Source organism: Erinaceus europaeus, chromosome 8, assembly GCF_950295315.1.
Source record: "Erinaceus europaeus chromosome 8, mEriEur2.1, whole genome shotgun sequence".
In the NCBI taxonomy this organism is placed as follows: domain Eukaryota; kingdom Metazoa; phylum Chordata; class Mammalia; order Eulipotyphla; family Erinaceidae; genus Erinaceus; species Erinaceus europaeus.
In genome coordinates this window covers 25,306,321-25,326,894 of record NC_080169.1, presented here as the reverse complement: position 1 = coordinate 25,326,894, position 20,574 = coordinate 25,306,321, and the positions used below count along the sequence as shown (strand labels likewise).

At 42.3% G+C, this 20,574-nt stretch overlaps 1 non-coding gene across 1 annotated transcript; it reads left to right on the top strand.

Moving 5' to 3' along the window:
* The first annotated feature begins 7,252 nt into the window (after window positions 1–7,252).
* LOC132540068 (small nucleolar RNA SNORA66) lies at window positions 7,253–7,379 on the top strand. Its single transcript, XR_009551336.1, has one exon. It is a non-coding gene; the product is annotated as a small nucleolar RNA SNORA66 (small nucleolar RNA).
* The last annotated feature ends 13,195 nt before the right edge of the window (window positions 7,380–20,574 follow it).

Sequence of the window (20,574 nt, the reverse complement as noted above, 5' to 3'; positions counted from 1 at the left end):
ACCTCATGCTTGAGAATCTGCTGCTTTACCCACTGCGCCACCTCCCGGACCACTCTTTTTTTTTTTTTTTTAATATTTCTTTATTTTCCCTTTTGTTGCCCTCGTTATTTTTTATTGTTGTTATTGATGTCGTCGTTGTTAAATAGGATGGAGAGAAATGGAGAGAGGAGGGGAGAAAAGGTCAAAAAGGTGGACTCATCTCCATTGTTTTTCTGGTGTGGAGGTTGGAAATGCCATCAGGTCTGCAGTCTGACTTTTTTTTTATTATAATTATTTTGCAAATGTTTTTTTTTTAAGCTGATAAAGTTTAGCCCACAGAGGCAGACATGGCCCCCTCAGGCCTTCCCTTAGCAGTACACTGGTTCTTGTTATTTGCTTGCATGTTTCTCCATGTTTGTGCCAGTTTCTTTTTTTAAAAATGCCTGTATGATATATGTTTCTGTTCACCCCCTTGATACTGTAGCCATTTAGTTAAAAAGAAAAGGGGGAATTGTTGTATGCTTTACATTGGGTTCTAGTTCTCCCCCACCGAGAGAATTAGATCAGTCCAGTTAATTTCGCTGGCCCGCTTGGCCCCGCCCCAAGGAACCCCGAGAGAGGGTTCCTGAGTTCGGAGAGTGCCAGAGTTGGAGAGTTCCTGAGTTCCAGAGTTAGAGAGTCCCAGAGTTGGAGGGTTCTTGAGTTCCAGAGGAAGAGAGAGTGCTTGCGCCGACGCAAAGAGACAGCAGAGTTCTGTTTGGTGATTAGTTTGGTTTAGTTTATGAATTGTTGTTCCCGAATAAAGAAATACAGCTTCCCTGCCCAGCCGTTGTCTCCGCATCTCTGTTACCCGCCTGTGAAGCTAGACCCGCCCCGCAAGAGCCTTCTGAAATTTTAACAAGTCTCTTTGCGTAGAATGTCTTTCTTCTTTTGATTGCTGGTTAAATTACTCTATCCTTGCTTTTTTGTTGTTGTTGTAGTTATTATTGTTGTTGTTATTGATGTTGTCATTGTTGGGTAGGACAGAGAGAAATGGAGAAAGGAGGGGAAGACAGGGAGGAGGAGATAAAGACAGACACCTGCAGACCCGCTTCACCACCTGTGAAGTGACTCCCCTGCAGGTGGGGAGCCGGGGGCTCCAACCTGGATCCTTGCGCCTGTCCTTGCGCTTTGCGCCACATGCGCTTAACCTCCCGACTCCCAGAACACCGGGCTTTTATGTTTGAGGTCCCCTACATGTACTTAGTGGTGCTCTGCTTAGTTTCTCTTTCTCTCTGTCTCATGTGAAACTCTCATTTGTAATAAGATACTTTTTCAGAAAAAAAATGAATAGAGCTTGCAAAATAGTTAACTTGTATAGTGTGTTGATTTGCCAACTATGTAATCCAGGTTTGAGCATAGGTCACAACTCATTGAAGGAAGCTTCAGTGTTATGGTCTTTTTCCACTCTTTCTGTCTTCTCTTTCTCTTTTAGGAAGAAAGAAAGGGAAAGTCGCGTGGTAGCGCAGAGGGTTAAACGCAGATGGCGCGGAACGCAAGGACCTAGTATGGATCCCGGTATGAGCCCCCGGCTACTCACCCACAGGGAGGTCGCTTCACAAGCGGTGAAGCACGTCCGCAGGCATCTGTTTTTCTCTCCCCGTCTTCCCCTCCTCTCTCCATTTCTCTCTGTCCTATCCAACAACAACAACATTAACAACAACAACAATAACTACAACAGTATAAAAAAAAGGAAGGAAGGAAGGAATGGTGGGCAAGAGAGAAAGAATATATTTTTCCTTCCATAATCCAGGCTTTTCCCATTCTATCTTGCTATTTCTCAGGCACTCCTGGTGGTCATTTATTATTTTTTCCCATTTTTCCCCAATGTATTTATTTCAATAGGACAAAGAGAAATTGAGGCAAGAAGAGATAGAAAGTGAAAGAGAAAGAGATACCTGCAGCACAGTTTTACTGCTAGTGAAGCTTTCTCCTTGCAGCTGGGTCTTTGCATGGTAACGTGTGTGTCAACCAGGCGCACCTTTGTCTACCTCAGTACATTAATTACTATGCAGACAAAATATTTCTGTGCCAGAGAGATTATCCAGTAGGTGGAATACAGGATTTCTAAGCTTGAGGCCCAGGGTTCAGTCCTAGCTTTTTATATACCAACCAGAACAGTGCTTTGGCTTCACCCTTGCCCTATCCCTACCCCTAGCCCTCCCTCTTTCCTTTTCCACTCCTCTCCCCTCCTTGCCCTTCCCCCTCCTCTCTCCTTTCCCCTTCCCCTACCCTCCCTCTTCCTTCTTCCATTCCCCTTTCTCCTCCCCCTCCCAACCCTCCCCCTTCCATCACCCTCTCTTTTTCTCAATAAATAAATCTTATAGAAATTACTCCAAAAAAACAGTTTATGACTTCATCTGGTTTGATTTTCAGGAAAAAGGGAATCAATAGACTGAAGAGAGAAAGAGAGAGAGAGAGGGAAGTATTCCCAGCAAGCCACTGGAACAGAACAGACTGTGATTAAGTTTGTCTAATTGCTGCCTCAAACAGCTAAACACTGCTTGCATGCTTACAAAAGGAGATGAGTGTTTTTGATGCTAATTTCATTTTCTCTCAAATGGAAATTGAAACAGGCTTCATGAATAACTTTTAAAATTTTTGTGATCAATCCATAATGTCTTTAGGATTTGATTAAGGTATTCTTGAGGAAAAAAGAGACACCATCTTTGAATGCCTTACTATCTTTGAGTTTTTGAAAAGATATAGATTGTTTTTTCCTTACAAAATGTCTATTTTTTAGGTCAAGAGATATATCTTAGCCTGATAGAGCACCGCTTGTATATCTGAGGCCTCAGAAGTCATGGGCTCAATCCCTAGCACCACCTTATATTAGAAATGAGAAATGTGCTATTACCCCCTCTCTCTTTTTCTATTCCTTCTTTCATAATGAATAATAAACTCTATAGCTCAGGAGATGGCACAGAGAATAAGACATTTAACCCTCAAGCATGAGTTCAATCTCTGGTAATGCATATGCTAGAGTTATATTCTGCTTCTTTCTCCCTCTCTCCCTCTCTCATTGTTATTAATAAACAAATAAATCTAAAAAAAAAAAAGCTGGGGCTGGAGGAAACAGCATAATAGACTTTCATGCCTGAGGCTCTAATGTCCCAGGTTCAATCCCCGCACCACTATAAACCAGAGCTGAACAGTGCAGGGTGGTGGTGGTGGGGTTACTTAGTAAATTAAATATATAAATAGGTGGTTTGGGAGGTGAACCAGTAGACAAAATGTTGAACATGAAAGCTTGAGGTTCTGAATTTGATCTTGCAGTCATATAGTGCTATAGTGATATTCTGGTTCTCACTTACTCTCATTAACGAAGTTAAAATCAAATTATTTAAACAGACACACAACTTGAATTTTTTGAAACATATACATTATTGAATATTTTCATATAAGCAACACTTTTTTCACATTCCTAATGTTTAATGTTAGGTTAGTTGTCAATATAAAGAATCAGCATCAGGGGCCAGGCAGTGGCACACCTGATTAAGTGCTTACACTACAGTGTGCACGGACCCAGGCTCAAGTCTCTGCAGAAGGAAAAGCTTCAGGAGTGGTGAAGCAGAGCTGCAGTGTCTCTCTGTCTCCCTCCCACTTTCTATCTCCCCCTCTCCTCTGGGTTTTTCTCTGTCTCTATCCAATAGTAAATAAATAAAAAGAGAAAACTCCTTTTTAAAATTTTAAAATTTATTTTCCCTTTTGTTGCCCTTGTTTTTCATTGTTGTTGTTGTTGATGTCGTCATTGTTGGATAGGACAGAGAGAAATGGAAAGAGGAGGGGAAGGCAGAGAGGGGGAGAGAAAGGCACCTGCAGACCTGCTTCACCGCCTGTGAAGCGACTCCCCTGCAGGTGGGGAGCCAGGGGCTCGAACCAGGATCCTTACTCTGATCCTTGCTCTTTGCGCCAAGTGCGTTTAACCGGCTGCGCTACCTCCCGACTGCCCCAAGAAAAATCTTAAAATAACTAACTAAATAAAGAATCAGCATCTGTGGCCTGGCAGTGGATAGAATATTGCACTCTTAGGTATGGGGTCCCAAGTTTGTTCTCTGGCATCGTGTGATTCTCTGGTTCTTTCTCTTACACATACTCCCTCTCATTAATGCATCAATATTTTTAAAAAAATAAACATCACATTATATTCACATTATATCTGAACACACATAGAATTGAAACAGTGGGAGTTGGGTGATAGCGCAGTGGGTTAAGCACACGTGGCGCTTTGCTCAAGGACCGATGTAAGGAATCCCAGTTCGAGCCCTCGGCTCCCCACCTGCAGGGAAGTCGCTTTACAGGTGGGGAAGCAGGTCTGCAGGTGTCTTTCTCTCCCCCTCTGTCTTCCCCTCCTCTCTCCATTTCTCTCTGTCCTATCCAACAACGAAGACAGACAACAATAATAACTACAACAACAAAACAAGGACAACAAAAAGGGAATAAATGGTAAAAAAAAAAAAAAAAGAATTGTAACAGTAATTCAGAAATTGTTTAATATTGCAGAAATGTTCTAATCTGCCACGAGCAATTGCTGCACATGCCTTATCAATTCCTGGTGCCTCCAAAAGCATGATGTGAAATATAAAGAGAATGAAGGATATTTCTGTGTGGTACTACTGAGGAATGATACTTTGTGAAGTGAGGAAGGTGGCTTGCATTAGAGTACATGCGTGTGTCTTGTATGTGGAAGGTCCTTAATTTGATCCCCACTATTGTATATAAGAAAGCTGTGCTCTCATGTCTCTTTACATAAAAAAGCCTTTAGTGACAGATTGTTATGTAAGAATTTGTCAGACACCAGTCATCTTTAATGAAAGGTCTTGAGAGCTAGTTTTTCCAGCACCTAGTTTTTGCTGTTGCTCAAATCTTCCCAGTGCTTGGATATAAAAAAGTTTCTGTTAGGGCGGGGGGAAGATAGCATAGTGGTTATGCAAAGAGACTCCTGTGTCTGAGGCTCTAGATTTCCCAAGTTCAATCCTCTACACCACCATAAGCCAGAGCTGAGCAGTGCTCTGGTAAAAATAATAATAATAATAAAAATTTTTTTAAAATTCTGTTGTTGCCTTATGGCATAACCCACAAATCTCACATTGAGATCACTTCCCGGTAACTAAATGTATTACATGTTCAATATTACATATTGAATTTTAGCACATAGAAAACTAACCAATGTTTTATTCGTGTGACCAAATTAACTTGCTTTGCACAATTTTTTTTATATTTATTTATTCCCTTTTATTGCCCTTGTTGTTTTATTGTTGTAGTTATTATTTCTTGGCACGTCCCGCGTGGCCAAGGCTGAACGAGATCACTGAGAGAAGGAATTCTTCTTCTTCTAGCGTTTGCCCTTCTTCCATAGCCAGTCAACAGCGTCAGGTTGAGCCTGATGTAAAGTTTCGAGACCTCCTTTGAATCTGGAGAGGTGGCAGTCGTTGACTATGTGGGTCATAGTCTGTCTGTAGCTGCAGGGGCAGTTCGGGTCGTCTCTGGCTCCCCAGTGATGGAACATAGCGGCGCACAGGCCATGGCCTGTTCGATAGCGATTGAGGAGGGCCCAATCATAACGTGCTAGGTCAAAGCTGGGTTGACGCTTGCAGGGGTCTGTGATGAGGTGTTTGTTCTTTACCTCAGCTGACTGCCAACTCAGTTTCCAAGAGTCTGGAACAGAGAAGTTCAGTGTAGGCATAGGGGACCAGATTGGATGACGAGACGTCAAGAGAAGGAATGAGAGCTTGAGACACAGGGTAGGGAGGACGGCATCATAGATACAGTAACTTTATTTCTAAGACTCTAAAATTTATAGAGAAGGCAAACAGTTCTACACATAATACAAGATTATACAAGTTCTCATGATTTACTGGCAGTTAGTTAAAGATCATTGGTTACCCTAAAGGTCAAGCGGTTACTGGTACTTTCTTATTTCTACATATTATTCTATGATTATTCAGCAGCCGACTACTGTTTCCTAAGATTAATTTGTTCTGCCAAGATCAGCAGAGCACAGAGTTGCAGGGGTTCACTCAGAGGCCATGGTGTTCTTTTTGCATGCTTCCTCGAGGCAGCCTCATTTACAAAGGGCCTGATAGAGAATCGCCTTCTGGTGGTCCCCTACAATTATTGTTGTTGTTATTGATGTCATTGTTGGATAGGACAGAGAGAAATGAAGAGAGATGGGGAAGACAGAGAGGAGGAGAGAAAGATACAGACCTGGTTCAGCACTTGTGAAGTGACTCCCCTGCAGGTGGGGATTCATGGGCTTCAGCCGGGATCCTTACGCCTGTCCTTGGGCTTTGCGCCACGTGCGCTTAACCCACTGTGCTACCACCTGACTCCCTACAATCTTTTTATTTATTTATTTGATAAGACAGAGAGAAACTGAGAGAGGATGGGGGAGATAGAGAGGGCAAGAGAAAGATATACCTGCATCACTGCTCCACCTCTAGTGGAGCGTCCCTTGTCCCCACAGAGAGGGAGAGAGACATAGAGAGACCTGTACAGGTCTCTCTCGCTCTCTGTCTCTCCCTTCCTCTCAACTTCTGGATTTCTCTATCCAATAAATAAAGGTAATTAAAAAAAATATGGGCCAAGGGCGGGGGTAGATAGCATGATGGTTATGCAAAAATAAATGTGGGCCAGGTGGTGTCACACCTGGTTGAATGCACATGTTACAATGCACAAGGACCCAGACTTGAGCTCCTGGTCTCCACGTGCAGGGGGAGAGCTTTGTGAATGGTGAAGCAGTGCTGCAGATCTCTCTCTCTTCTTCTGTCTCCCCCTTCGCTCTCTATCCAATAAACAAAGATAATTTTCTCTTCCCTTTCTGTCTTCTCCTCCTCTCTTTATTTCTCTCTGTCCTGTCCAACAACGATGATGACATCAATAACAACAACAATAATAACTACAACAATAAAACAATGGGCAACAAAAGGGAATAAAAAAAAAGAAATAACAAATGTAACACAAAATATGTCTTGGAGATAGCATAATAGTAATTGTAAGACATGTTGATTCTAAGATTCTAATTCAAATAAATGTGGGTCAGAATCTCAGGTCAGGGTGCTTGGTGCTGTTCCATGGTTAGCCTTGTGTTTATTTTTCCAGTTTCTCTATGAGAGTCTCAGGTAATCAATCATTCTCCTCTCCACAGTGACTTCTAATGGTCAGAACCTGGCAAGACAAGTGTCAGTCTTACTGTAAAGTGTTTGATCATTACATGTAAAGAGCATGTGCTCTAGTGCAAACTCAATCACTAACTCTGCATGCCATTGCAGAAATGAAGGTAACCACATTACTAACATAATTATAGTGCTAGAAATATATTATTAACCTCAGTGGGCAGGGAGATGTTGCAGTGGATAAATCACTGGACTCTCCAGCATGAGGTTCTGAGTTCAATCCCTGGCAGCACATTTACCAGAGTGATGTCTGATTTTTTCTTTATCCCATCTTTCTCATAAACAAATAAATCTTTAAAAAAAAAGACATATATTAGCCTCAAAATCTACTAAAGAGGCCCATTCTATCTATCCTAGTATAATATAAAAACAAAAAGCATGCTCTCTAAAGTCGAAAGTCACAGAACATGATTGACAATTGTGTCTGAATAACCCTAGGGGACACCATTCACAGGGCAATACATTTTACATTTTATACTCAAATGACTAGAGCATGAAAATAACAGTTGTCAGAATGTGATGCTTTTGAAAATTGCAATATTGTTGAAAAGCCAGAAATTGAAAATATCGAACGAGGCTAACTGTTGAAAAGTTCTCTTTTTTTGCGGTTTATTTGCTATTGCTATTCATATTTCCTTCTCTCTTTCTCTTTTATTTATTTTTTTGTGAAAAACCTTTTCATATATTTAATGCTTCTCCTTTTTTTTTGCCTCCAGGGTTATAGCTGGGGCTCAGTGCCTGCACTACAAATCCACTGCTCCTGGAGTTTACTTTTTCCCCTTTTGTTGCCCCTGCTGTTTATTGTTGTGGTTATTATTGTTGTTGTTATTGATGTCATTGTTGTTGGATAGGACAGAGAGAAACAGAGAGGAGGGGAAAGATAGAGAGGGGGAGAGAAAGATAGACACCTGCAGACCTGCTTCACCGCTCCTGAAGCGACCTCCCTGCAGGTGAGGAGCTGTGGGCTCGAACCCTGATCTTTAGGCCGGTCCTTGCACTTAGGGCCATGTGCACTTAATTCGCTGTGCTACTGCCTGACCCCCAACTCCCCCCTTTTAAAAAAACATTTATTTTTGGGGCCAGCGAAATAGCTCACTTAGATAGTATGCTAACTTGTCAAATGCTCAAATCATGGCCAAGCCCCAGCCCCACTGCACTGCCTAAAGCCTGAATGTTGTAATGTCTTTCATTCTCTCCCTGCTTTCTTTGTCTCCTTTGTCTCTATCTGAAAAATAAATAAGTTAACACACGTTGACTTATTTAAATAAATAAGTTAACAAAAAGTGAAGCACCCATGAACCCAAAATGATGTCTTAGGTATGAAATAAAGGCTATAACACATACAGAACTGGAAAACTTAGTCACTCACTGCATTCGACTCTTGTTTTTTTTTTTTTTTTTCTTCTTTTCTTTTTTTAATCATTATTTATTTATTTATTATATAGAGACAGAGAGAAACTGAGAGGGGAGGGAGAGATAGAGAGGGAGTCAGACACCTGAAGTCCTGCTTCACCACTTGTGAAGCTTTCCCCCTGCAGGTGGGGACCAGGGTATTGAACCCGAGTCCTTGAACATGAGTGCTTAACTAGGTGCACCACCGCTTGGCCCCTCAACTCTTGTTCCTTGTTCAGCTGCTTTTGCCTGCCACTTATATCAAAGTCTGAAATGAGAAAGGATATTACCAGGTTTACATCCCAGATATATTCAGTAGGGCTATCATTGCTTTTATTTTTTAGCAAACTAATTATGCTTTTTCATTTGCAGGTATAAAAATTCATTCTTGAACTACCCTGAACATGGCATGCTGGCTAAGATGTTGGACTTTCAAGATGTTGGTCCTGGCTGGGCTTGATCCTCAGCATTGCATAAGGGTGAAGCTCTGGTTCTTTCTACTGATTTGGTAAATAAATAGATCTTTTAAAAAAAATTCAATGCTTTCTTCTTTTTACTTCAATATTTACTATTTTCATCATTCTTTCACTTAAAACTTTCAAAAGCCTAAGATATCAGCTCTTGAATATAAAAATATAATTTTTAAAAATATGTTATTTATTGGACAGAGACAGAGGGAAATTGAGAGGAACGGGGAGAGACAGAGAGGGGGAGACAGAAGGAGAGATACCTGTAGCACAGCTTCACTGCTCGTGAAAGCTTTTCCCCTGCAGACTGGGTCCTGGGGCTTGAACTTGGGTCCTTTCACACTGCAACAACTATACTCAACCAGGTGTGCTACCACCTGGCCCTACAAAAATTTAATTTTCAAAATTGTATTTTAGCAAACAAATACAATGACAGTATTTATGTGTGAGCGTAGGTGAATGATGTATGTTTATCAGGATTTTTTTTTTTTTAAGATTGACTTTTTAATTTAATGCATGTCAGAGACACCACACTGACATATGCAATGCTGGGGATTGAACCCTGGCAACATGTGTGCAAGTCCTGTGCACCTTCCCAGCTGCAGGAAGGAAGCTATTTTGCTAGAGTAGAATGAGCAGGATTTTTCTGCAATGTGGGTGGGTCCTGTGGAGTAACTAGATGAAATGCCCAGCTCTGTGCCTAATGTGAACTTCTGTTGGTTGTTGTGGGGAAAAATGTGTGTGTGTGTGTGTGTGTGTGTGTGTTTGTAACATATATATTTCTTTCTCCCAGTTCCTGACACAAAGCTCCTAAAATCCTTGTAATTTTCTAAGTGATGAGGATAACAGAAGCCCAATGCCCACCACACTTAAGGGGGCTTTTGTATTGCCTTTCTCCTTTTTCTTTCCTCTATTTTTTTCTTCTTGTCTTTCTACCTGAAAAAAATTGGCTGAGAGTTGTGCCCCAGTGATCTCTGTGTGTGTGTGTGTATGTGTCTCACAAAAAGAAAAAATACTAAATATGTTTTGAGCTAATATTTGCTTTTTTACTTTGTTCCCTGACATTTGTTCAGAATTTCCAAGATTTATTTGGCATGACATTCATAGTAATAAGGTGACTCTTGGTGAGCTCTTAGATAGCTTCAGGATGGGGGTTGGTCACCAGAAAAATTTAAACATGACTGAAAGCTAGGAACATTTCCCCACCTGTCTCTTCCAAGTCCCCTCCTATTCCCCAGGTAGAGGTAAAGGAGAGAGATTGTAGACTGAGCTAATAATTGAACATGTCTATATAATAAAACTTGTGTACTTATCTCACAAAACCCTCTGAAATAGGATGCAGAGAGTTTCTGGGTTTGGGGACACATGTATGTGTCAAAAGAGCGATGCATTCCAAGGGGCCAAGCGGTGGCACACTAGGTTAAACACACATAGTATGAAGTGCTAGGACCTGCTTAAGGATCCCTGTTTGAGACCTGGGTTCCCCACCTGCAGAGGTCACTTCACAAACAGTGAAGCAGGTCTGTAGGTGTCTATCTTTGTCTCTCTTTATTTATCTTCCCCTCCTCTCTCAATTTCTCTGTTCTACCCAATTTAAATGGAAGAAATGGCCACTAGAAGCAGTGGATTCATTGTGCTGAACCTGAGCCCTAGCGATAACCCTGGAGGAAAAAAGAAAAAACAGAGAAGTTTCTGCATTTGGAGTCCTTCCACATTTCACTTTATGTACTTTTCCTTTTTTTTAAAAAAACTTATTTCTTTATTGGGGAATTAATGTTTTACATTCAACAGTAAATACAATAGTTTGTACATGCATAACATTCCCCACTTTCCCATTTGACAATACAACCCCACTATGTCATTTATCATCCTTCATGGACCTGTATTCTCCCTACCCACTCCTACCCCAGAGTCTTTTACTTTGGTGCAATACGCCAACTCCAGTTCAGGTTCTACTTGTGTTTTCTTTTCTTTTTTTTTTTTTTTTTTTTATTTAAGAAAGGATTAATTAACAAAACCATAAGGTAGGAGGAGTACAACTCCACACAATTCCCATCGCCCAATCTCCATATCCCACCCCCTCCCCCGATAGCTTTCCCATTCTCTATCCCTCTGGGAGCATGGACCCAGGGTCATTGTGGGTTGCAGAAGGTAGAAGGTCTGGCTTCTGTAATTGCTTCCCCGCTGAACATGGGCGTTGACTGGTCGGTCCATACTCCCAGTCTGCCTCTCTCTTTCCTTAGTAGGGTGGGTCTCTGGGGAAGCGGAGCTCCAGGACATATTGGTGGGGTCTTCAATCCAGGGAAGTCTGGCCGGCATCCTGATGACACCTGGAACCTGGTGACTGAAAAGAGAGTTAACATACAAAGCCAAACAAATTGTTGAGCAATCATGGACCCAAAGCTTGGAAAAGTGGAGAGGAAGTATTAGGGAGGTACTCACTGCAAACTCTAGTGTACTTCTGCTTTCTTACTTCGGTGCCATACTCCAAACTCAGTCAATTTCTGCTTTGCGTTTCTACTTCTTTTTTTTTTACATGCATAACATTCCCCAGATTCCCATTTAACAATACAACCCCCACTATTTCATTCATCATTTTTCATGGACCTGTATTCTCCCCACCCACCCACCCACCCCAGAGTCTTTTACTTTGGTGAAATACTCCAATTCCATTTCAGGTTCGGCTTGTGTTTTCTTTTCTGATCTTGTTTTTCAACTTCTGCCTGAGAGTGAGATCATCCCATATTCATCCTTCTGTTTCTGACTTATTGCACTCAACATGATTTTTTCAAGGTCCATCCAAGATCGGCTGAAAACAGTGAAGTCACCATTTTTTACAGCTGAGTAGTATTCCATTGTGTACATATACCACAACTTGCTCAGCCACTCATCTGTTGTTGAACACCTGGGTTGCTTCCAGGTTTTGGCTATTACAAATTGTGCTGCCAAAAAAAAAAAAAAAAAAAAAAAAAAAAACAAATTGTGCTGCCAAGAACATATGTGTACACAGATCTTTTTGGATGGATGTGTTGGGTTCCTTAGGATATATCCCCAGGAGAGGAATTGCAGGGTCATAGGGTAGATCCATTTCTAGCCTTCTGAGAGTTCTCCAGACTGTTCTCCACAGAGGCTGGACCAATTGACATTCCCACCAGCAGTGTAGGAGGGTTCCTTTGACCCCACACCCTCTCCAGCATTTGCTGCTGTTACCTTTTCTGATGTATGACATTCTTACAGGAGTGAAGTGATATCTCATTGTTGTCTTTATTTGCATTTCTCTGACAATCAGAGACTTGGAGCATTTTTTCATGTGTTTCTCAGCCTTTTGGATCTCTTCTGTGGTGAATATTCTGTGTTGTTGAGGTGGTCTGGTGTCGGGCTGCACCGCGGAGAAGAGAGCGGACGTCCAGAGCAAAGGGGTACACAGATCTTTATTATAGGATGGGGGGGGAGGTTTGGTTCAGACCACGTGGAGCCAGCCAGCAATGGCCGACCACGGGGGGAGAGCAGGGAGCGAGACCTCAGAGAGGGAGAGCCGAGAGCCCAGAGAGCGAGAAGGGAGCGGTGAGGGGGCTTTTTTTTGGGCGACAACCAGGGGTGACGTGTAGGGCCAGGATTGGTTGAAAGGGGGCACTCTAGGATTTAGCGGGGCATAGAAAAACCTGGGGGTGGAGCCAGGATTGGTTGAAAGGGGGCACTCTAGGATTTAGCGGAGCATAGAAAAACCTGGGGGCGGAGACTGCATCAGAATAAGTCCTCAGCAACATCTCCTCCTATCCCTTTATATCTAAATGGACACAGTAAAGAAAAATGGAATGGAGCAGGCTTAAATGTTTTAGAGGAATGCCATGCTCAGGTGGGAAGATGTAGGACTTTCTGTGGAGAAGGGAAGGCTTAAATGGCTGCCAACCTTGTGAGATATATGCGTCCTCCTGTGCTCAACCCCTCTTTAGAGAGAGAGACTTACCTGGAGAGACTCATCTCATAGGTTTAAGCGCAGCCTGCTCAACCATCTCTTCACAATATCTCTACATCTTTTCTATCTTTCTACCTAGTAATAGCATAAGATGTACAAAGTCTATAAAAGACTATCATGGGGCAGAAACCTTTTGGGCATAAGCCTACATGACCTAACAAAATAGGAAGAGATAAGTAGGGGAGAAGTAAAAGCCAGTGTGGTGTGAAGGGAAGGATTGGTGTGTAAAGGAGCATTCCCTGTTTGGGTGGGGAAAGGGGCAAGGGTACATAATGAGGGGGAGGCGGGAGGCATGACCCACCAAACAGAGGGGCTATTTGGCATTGTATAGTCCTCAAGGCAACAGTCTGTAAAGTCTATGAATTACTCAGGATCAGTCTATGAAAAACCAGCAACGTGAAGGGAAGGAAGCTGCTGTAAAATTGTCTAAAGTGTCCAAAGGGTATACCAGCAAGTCCGATAGAAGTCTCAGTCCAAAGTAGGCGACTAGGGGGAGAAATGGCAGGGGATGAAATGCTGCATGAGGAAGGTCAGCCTCTGGAATTCTGCTTTTCTGTAGATTGTGAGCTGGAACCACCAAAACGTGACAGGTCAAAGCAAAAGCAGGAAAGGCAGACAGGCAGTAAAAAGGTTCTGTCCTTGGAGTCTGCGAATCAGATTCTTCAGATCGCGTTGAGTGACATCTAGGGTTTCGGGGGGTGTGCCACGGTAGTCGTGCCATCTAGTGAGTGACGTCAGGGTGTGCAGGGGTTCAGATGGTTTTTCCGGGATTCCTGTAAAGAAACACAAACAATCTGCTTCTCGTGGTTAGCAGGGCATCTGATTTGAATGCTTTATAGAAGAAGAGGTTTGGTGCCTTGACCAACTGAGTATTGGGGGATGTATCTTTCCTATTCATTTATGATTACATTTTATATTATTTGTCATGGTAGTCAGCTGTTTATCTGGAAGGTCCTGGGTGATTCATGGGGAAAAAGACCTTATCTTTTAACAAAGACTCTAAGGTGTAGGGAAGAGGGAACTGTCTTATCCTTTTTTTTTTTTTTTTTTTTTGTATCTTGTATCTTGTCTTTTGTTGCCCTAGTTGTTCTTGTTGTAATTATATTGTTGTTATTGCTGATATTGTGGTTGTTGGATAGAACAGAGAGAAATGGAGAGAGGAGGGAAAGACAGAGGGAGATAAAGATACCTGTAGACCTGCTTCACCGCCTGTGAAGTGATTCCCCTGCAGGTGAGGAGCCGGGGGCTCAAACTGGGATCCTCAAGCCAGTTCTTGCTAAACTCGCTGCGCCAGATGTTGTTGAGGTGGTCTGGTGTCGGGCTGCACCGCGGAGAAGAGAGCGGACGTCCAGAGCAAAGGGGTACACAGATCTTTATTATAGGATGGGGGGGGAGGTTTGGTTCAGACCACGTGGAGCCAGCCAGCAATGGCCGACCACGGGGGGAGAGCAGGGAGCGAGACCTCAGAGAGGGAGAGCCGAGAGCCCAGAGAGAGAGAGGGGAGGGGTGAAGGGGCTTTTTATTGGGCGACAACCAGGGCTGACGTGTAGGTCCAGGATTGGTTGAAAGGGGGCACTCTAGGATTTAGCGGGGCATAGAAAAACCTGGGGGTGGAGCCAGGATTGGTTGAAAGGGGGCACTCTAGGATTTAGCGGAGCATAGAAAAACCTGGGGGCGGAGACTGCATCAGAATAAGTCCTCAGCAACAATTCTGTCCAATTCCTCTCCCCATTTTTGGATGGGGTTATTGTCTTGTTGTTGAGTCTGGCAAGCTCTTTCTATATGTTGGTTATTAAACTCTTATCTGATGTATGGCATGTAAAGATCTCCCATTCTGTGAGGGGTCTCTTGGTTTGGGTAGTGGTTTCTTTTGCTGTGAAGAAGCTTTTTAATTTGATGTAGTCCCATAGATTTATACTTGCCTTAGTCTTCTTTGTAATTGAATTCAATTCATTGAAAATATCTTTAAAATGTATGTGGAAAAGAGTTCTGCCAGTATTTTCCTCTAAGTATCTGATAGTTTGTGGTCTAACATCCAAGTCCTTGATCCACTTGGAATTTACTTTTGTATTTGGTGAAATACAGTGACTCAGTTTCATTCTTCTGCATGTTTCAACCCATTGTTTCCAACACCATTTGTTGAAGAGACTCTGCTTTCCCCATTTAATAGTCTGGGCCCCTTTGTCAAAGATTAGATGTCCATAGTTATGTACTTTTCCAACAGACTACTTGTCTGTTTCCCTAAGTTCTCTGAGCCATTCTAGCAAATTATTGAACCCATGAGGTAAATTTTTTTAATTTTAAAAAGAGAACTTTTAGTCATTATTTTTTATGTTAACAAGTAAAATTAAATTATTATTTTTTCCCTTTTGTTACCCTTGTTTTATTGTTGTAGTTATTATTGTTGTTGTTATTGATGTTGTCGTTGTTGGATAGGACAGAAAGAAATGGAGAGAGAAGGGGAAGACAGACAGGGGGAGAAAAAGACACCTGCAGACTGGGATCCTTGAGCTGGTCCTTGCACTTTGCACGCAGCTTTGCGCCATGTGTGCTTAATCCGCTCTTACCACCTGACCCCCTGCTTTCCTATTCTTTATCTCTCTGGGAGTGTGGACTCAGGATCATTATGGGGAGCAGAAGGTGGAAGGTCTGGCTTCTGTAATTGCTTCCCTGCTGAACATGGGCATTGGTGGGTCAATCCACACTCCCAGCCTGTCTCTTTCCCTAGTGGGGCAGGGATCTGGGGAAGCAGGGCTCCAGGACACACATTGGTGGGGTTGTCTGTCCAGGGAAGTCAGGTTGGCATCATGATAGCACCTGTAACCTGGTGGCTGAAAAAGAAAGTCAACATACAAAGCAGAACAAATTGTTGATTTTTTTTTTTTTTTTTTTTTTACCAGAAGTGCGCACTGCTCAGCTCTGGCTTATGGCAGTGTGGTGGGGATTGAACCTGGGACTTGAGAGCCTCAGGCATGAAAGTCTCTTTGCATAACCATTATGCTATACCCCACCCCAAATTGTTGATTAATCATGAACCTAATTGGCAAGAATATTGCAGATGAAGATTTGGGGGTCTCCATTTTGGAAAAAGCTAGTACGTCTATTTTAGTTATATTCCAAAGGGCCCATGACCCACCTACTTTTTGCCTGTGCCTGACATCTAATATACTGGTGGACCCAGGTTGTTGTCTGGGGAGATGGTGTCATAGTTGGAAAAAGGACCAGAAAGCTGGATCGGGGGGAGAGTAGCTCCCAAATATGGGAAAAGTGTATAAATATTATTAACTGTAAACCCCATAGATTTGACCAGAGGTAACTGTAAACCCCATAGATTTGACCAGAGGCCCATATTTGGCACAGGAGCCTATTATGTATGTCATCCCTGTAGGTCTGAGCTCATATTCTTTTTTTTTTTTTTTGAATTTATTCATTTATTTATGAGAGAGATAGGAGGAGAGAAAGACATCACCAGACATCACTCTGGTATATGTGCTGCCAGGGATCGAACTCATGACCTCATGGTTGAGAATCCTGTGTCTTATCCACTGCGCCACCTCCCGGACCACTGAGCTCCTATTCTGTGGTCATGGCTAGGAACTTTCCAGGCTGCACTAATTTCAGGACCCACCTTCCTCAGGTTGTAGGTAGAGTATATTGTCCAGTCTCCCTTTGGAGAATGGAACATTCCCTATCATTGTTGACCCACCTTGAGGGCAAGGTCCTATGGGGCCCACAAAGGGGTCCACTGTGTTATTCCTGATGCAGATGACCAGTGACAGTGGAGAGAGGGATCTGTTAGAGGTCTAGGCCCATCATGTCTGTGTGGGAACCCCAGGACTCCCTGACTAGGGCCCCAGGTGATGGGGTGGCCTAGTAGTGACTCAAGAGTCATCATTAAAGTATGCCAGTCTCTTGCCCTTATTCAGCTTTTGTAGTCCTTACTTTGACAAGGTTAGCTTTGGAGTGATTGAGGGACATACAACAGGAGGTAGTTGAGGAGGGTATCTGGGTCTAAGAAGAAACTATTTCATTAGGTACTTTATGGTGTCTTTTTAGGTCTTTCTACTTGCTGCATTTTTTGACTCACTGCAAACTATTGTGCTCTTTTGCTTTAAGGTCTATATTTTCCACCAACTTATGGATACATGTACATATGTCCTATCTCATGGGCCTTGGTCTATATCTAGGTTTTGAGGTTTTGTTAGGAAGTACAGCACCTGAAAATGGGATTAAGGAGTTCAATAGCTAGGAAAGGTCTCACCTGAGTAATGAGGCTGAAGGATTGGCATTCCACACCTGACATCTCTGGACACAGTATGAAGTGAAACATGCCGAGGTGGTACTCATTGCATTGATTAGGTTGGGATCAGCAGATGCAGTATCAGTTGGTATGAATTGAGCGAAGCATGCAGGGAAGTGAGCCCCACCCTAGAGGTTCCAGGACTGGGAGAAATATGGGCTTTATAGAGAAAGAGAGACATCTGCAGTCCTGCTTCAGTACCTGTCAAGCTTCCCCCCTGCAGGTGGGGACCAGGAGATTGAACCTGGGTCCTTACACACAGTAATGTGTGAATTTAATGAGGTGTATGGCCTCCTCAGAATTAAATTCTTAAAAAATGAATTAAATTCTTCCTTTGAAATACATTTAGTAAATTAAAAAGATAGATTTATATATTTATTAATCACAGAAGGTTTGGGAGGAGAAAGAGAGAGGACCAGAGCATCACTCTGGCACATGCAATGCAAAGTATCAAACTTGGATAAATACTTTATCCATTGTGCCACCTCCCTGGCATCAAAAAATTCAATTTATTTATTATTATTTCTTTAAAAAAATTTTTATTACCTTTGTTTATTTATTGGATAGAGACAGCCAGAGATTGAGAGGGAAGAGAGGGAGAGCGATAGAGAGATACCTGTAACACTGCTTCACCACTTTTGAAGCTTTCCCCCTGCAGGTGGGAACCAGGGGCTTGACTAGCCACCACCCAGCCTCAGAATTGAATTTATTTATTTTTTTATCAGAACACTGCTCAGCTCTGGCTTATGGTGGTGCAGGATACTGAACCTAGGATTTTGGAGCCTCAGACATGAGAGTTTCTTTGCATAACCATGATATTATCTACCCCTGCCTTGAATTCTCAATGTGTTACATTGAACAGTCTCCCTTTTATATTTTTCTGGGCTATAAGGAGGGTATACATTGAATAATGGTTATTAAGTAGGTGGTGTAGTCTTATTTATGGATATCTATTGCCCTGCTCCGGGGTAAGTTGTCCCAGCAATGTGTGCTGACAATGAATTGTTTTTTTCTCTGGGTGCAGATTCACTACCTGCAGTTGGTGTTCTTGTCCTTGGGACTCTTCTCTCCCTCCACATCCCAAATTCCAGAGCTGCTCACAGATGCATAAGCAAGGTCAACCTCAGGAAAGGAGAAAACACCGATTTGTCTGTCAACCTGTTTCTTACATTAGTCTTCCTCCATTCCCCTATTCTGAGTTCTCATAGTAAAAGCTATAGGCTATCTGATAATAGTGTGTGTGTATGTGTGTGTGTGTGTGTGTGTGTGTGTGTGTGTGTGTGGCAACCTGAGATTGATAAAATAGTCTAAACTTGATTATGAGTGTCTTACCAGCAGTTAACATGCTAAAACTGAGTTTATAAAATAACATTTAGTGTTTTTTGAGTTTTGTTTATATGTGAAGGAAATATGCTGAGGTCTGACCCCTACCCTCATGGAAAGAACTTTTCTCATTGAAACAGACTGAAGGGGGTGTGCTGGGATCAAGCAGACCCCTCACCCAGAAAAGAAAAACTTATTTTACTCCTGCCCGTACAAGACACATCCAACCAGAAATTTCCCTGAATAAATCATAAATCCTGTGAAGACCACCAACCCTTCCACACCAGAAATAGCCTTGAACCAGGACCCTATATAAGGCCTACTAACCTACCCCAGGGTGTGCTTCTAAAGCTCCCCCTGGCTGGACCCTATCACTTTCCCCATCCAGGGCTCTTAAACTTTCCCTGGCTGCTACATTAAAATTTTCCTTTGTCTACACACCTAACTCTACATATCTCCTTTGTGTTCTATATTTCTATATTTCTTTTTTTTTTTTATAGAAACATGTTTTTTTTGGTATTATTTTTATTTATTTATTGGCTTGAGGCAGCCAGAAACTGAGAGGGAAGGGATAGAGAGAGAGAGACAGAGAAACACCTGCAGTCCTGCTTCACCACTCGCAAAGCTTTCCCACTGCAGTTGGGGACCGGGGGCTTGAACCTGGGTCCTTGTGCTTTTGTAACATGTGTACTCAACCCGTCCCCAAGTCTCATATTTCTAACAGTTTGAGTTTTTTTTGTATTGTTCTTACTAAGTTTGCCTTCTTGATACATAAAAATAAATAGTTAAGACCCTATTATAAGCAGTGTTCCAGGAGTAAGTTTGAGGACCACAGTACAGAAGGAAGATCTGAAGACCTTGAAATCCACCTTTTGGCTTTCCTGCCCCTCACTGCTTTTACCAGTATAAATACTCTCCTTTATGAGGATGGAGAGATTGATCTATATATTTCCACCTCCAAATGCACCCAATAGCAAAAACAAAAACAAACAAACAAAAAACCCTTTTTCTCTTCATGCAAAAACTGGTGTAGCAGTGTTTGGTTTTCTTTGGTCCTTGGTAGCAAATTTCCCTTGGGTTCCACTTCCTTGTAATTTGAAGTCTTCTCTTCTTTCCTCCTTGACACCACAGGTCCCTTAACACAGGACTTCTACCCTTTGACTTGCTCTGTTTTACTTTAGAATTTATGGCTGCAAGGTGGTGGGGCATTGGGTAGAGTGCACATGTTATCAAGCCCCTGGTTTGATACAGGGGGGAAGCTTCACAAGCAGTGAAGCAGTGCTCTCTTCCTCTCTTATCTCCCCCATCCCTCTCCAACTTCTGTCTCTATCAAAAGTAAATTTTAGGATTTATGATAATATAAATGTTCCATGAAGATGCTATTAAACTGATATTTTTTCCCTTTGCTTATTACTGGTACTATTTTCATTACTCTTCTACTCCAAGAAAAACCCAAATTGATGGGAGATTTTCCCTGGTGTTCCAACAATACAACAAATGAACAGGAGATATTGTTATTATTATTTTATCCAGGGCCTTGTAGATGCAAAATTCTACTACTTTTAGGCCGAAGTTTCATTCATTTTATTTCAGAGAGAAAAGCAGAGGGAGAGAGACACAGAGAGGGAACAGAGACCACACCACTGCTCTGCAATCTGCGTTTTTTTTTTTTTTTTTGCTCTTTTTTTTAAATTTACTTTTTATTTAAGAAAGGATAAATTAACAAAACCATAGGGTAGGAGGGGTAAAACTCCACACAATTCCCACCACCCAATCTCTGTATCCTATCCCCTCCCCTGATAGCTTTCCCATTCTCTATCCCTCTGGGAGCATGGATCCAGAGTCGTCGTGGGTTGCAGAAGGTGGAAGGTCTGGCTTCTGTAATTGCTTCCCCGCTGAACATGGACGTTGACTGGTCAGTCC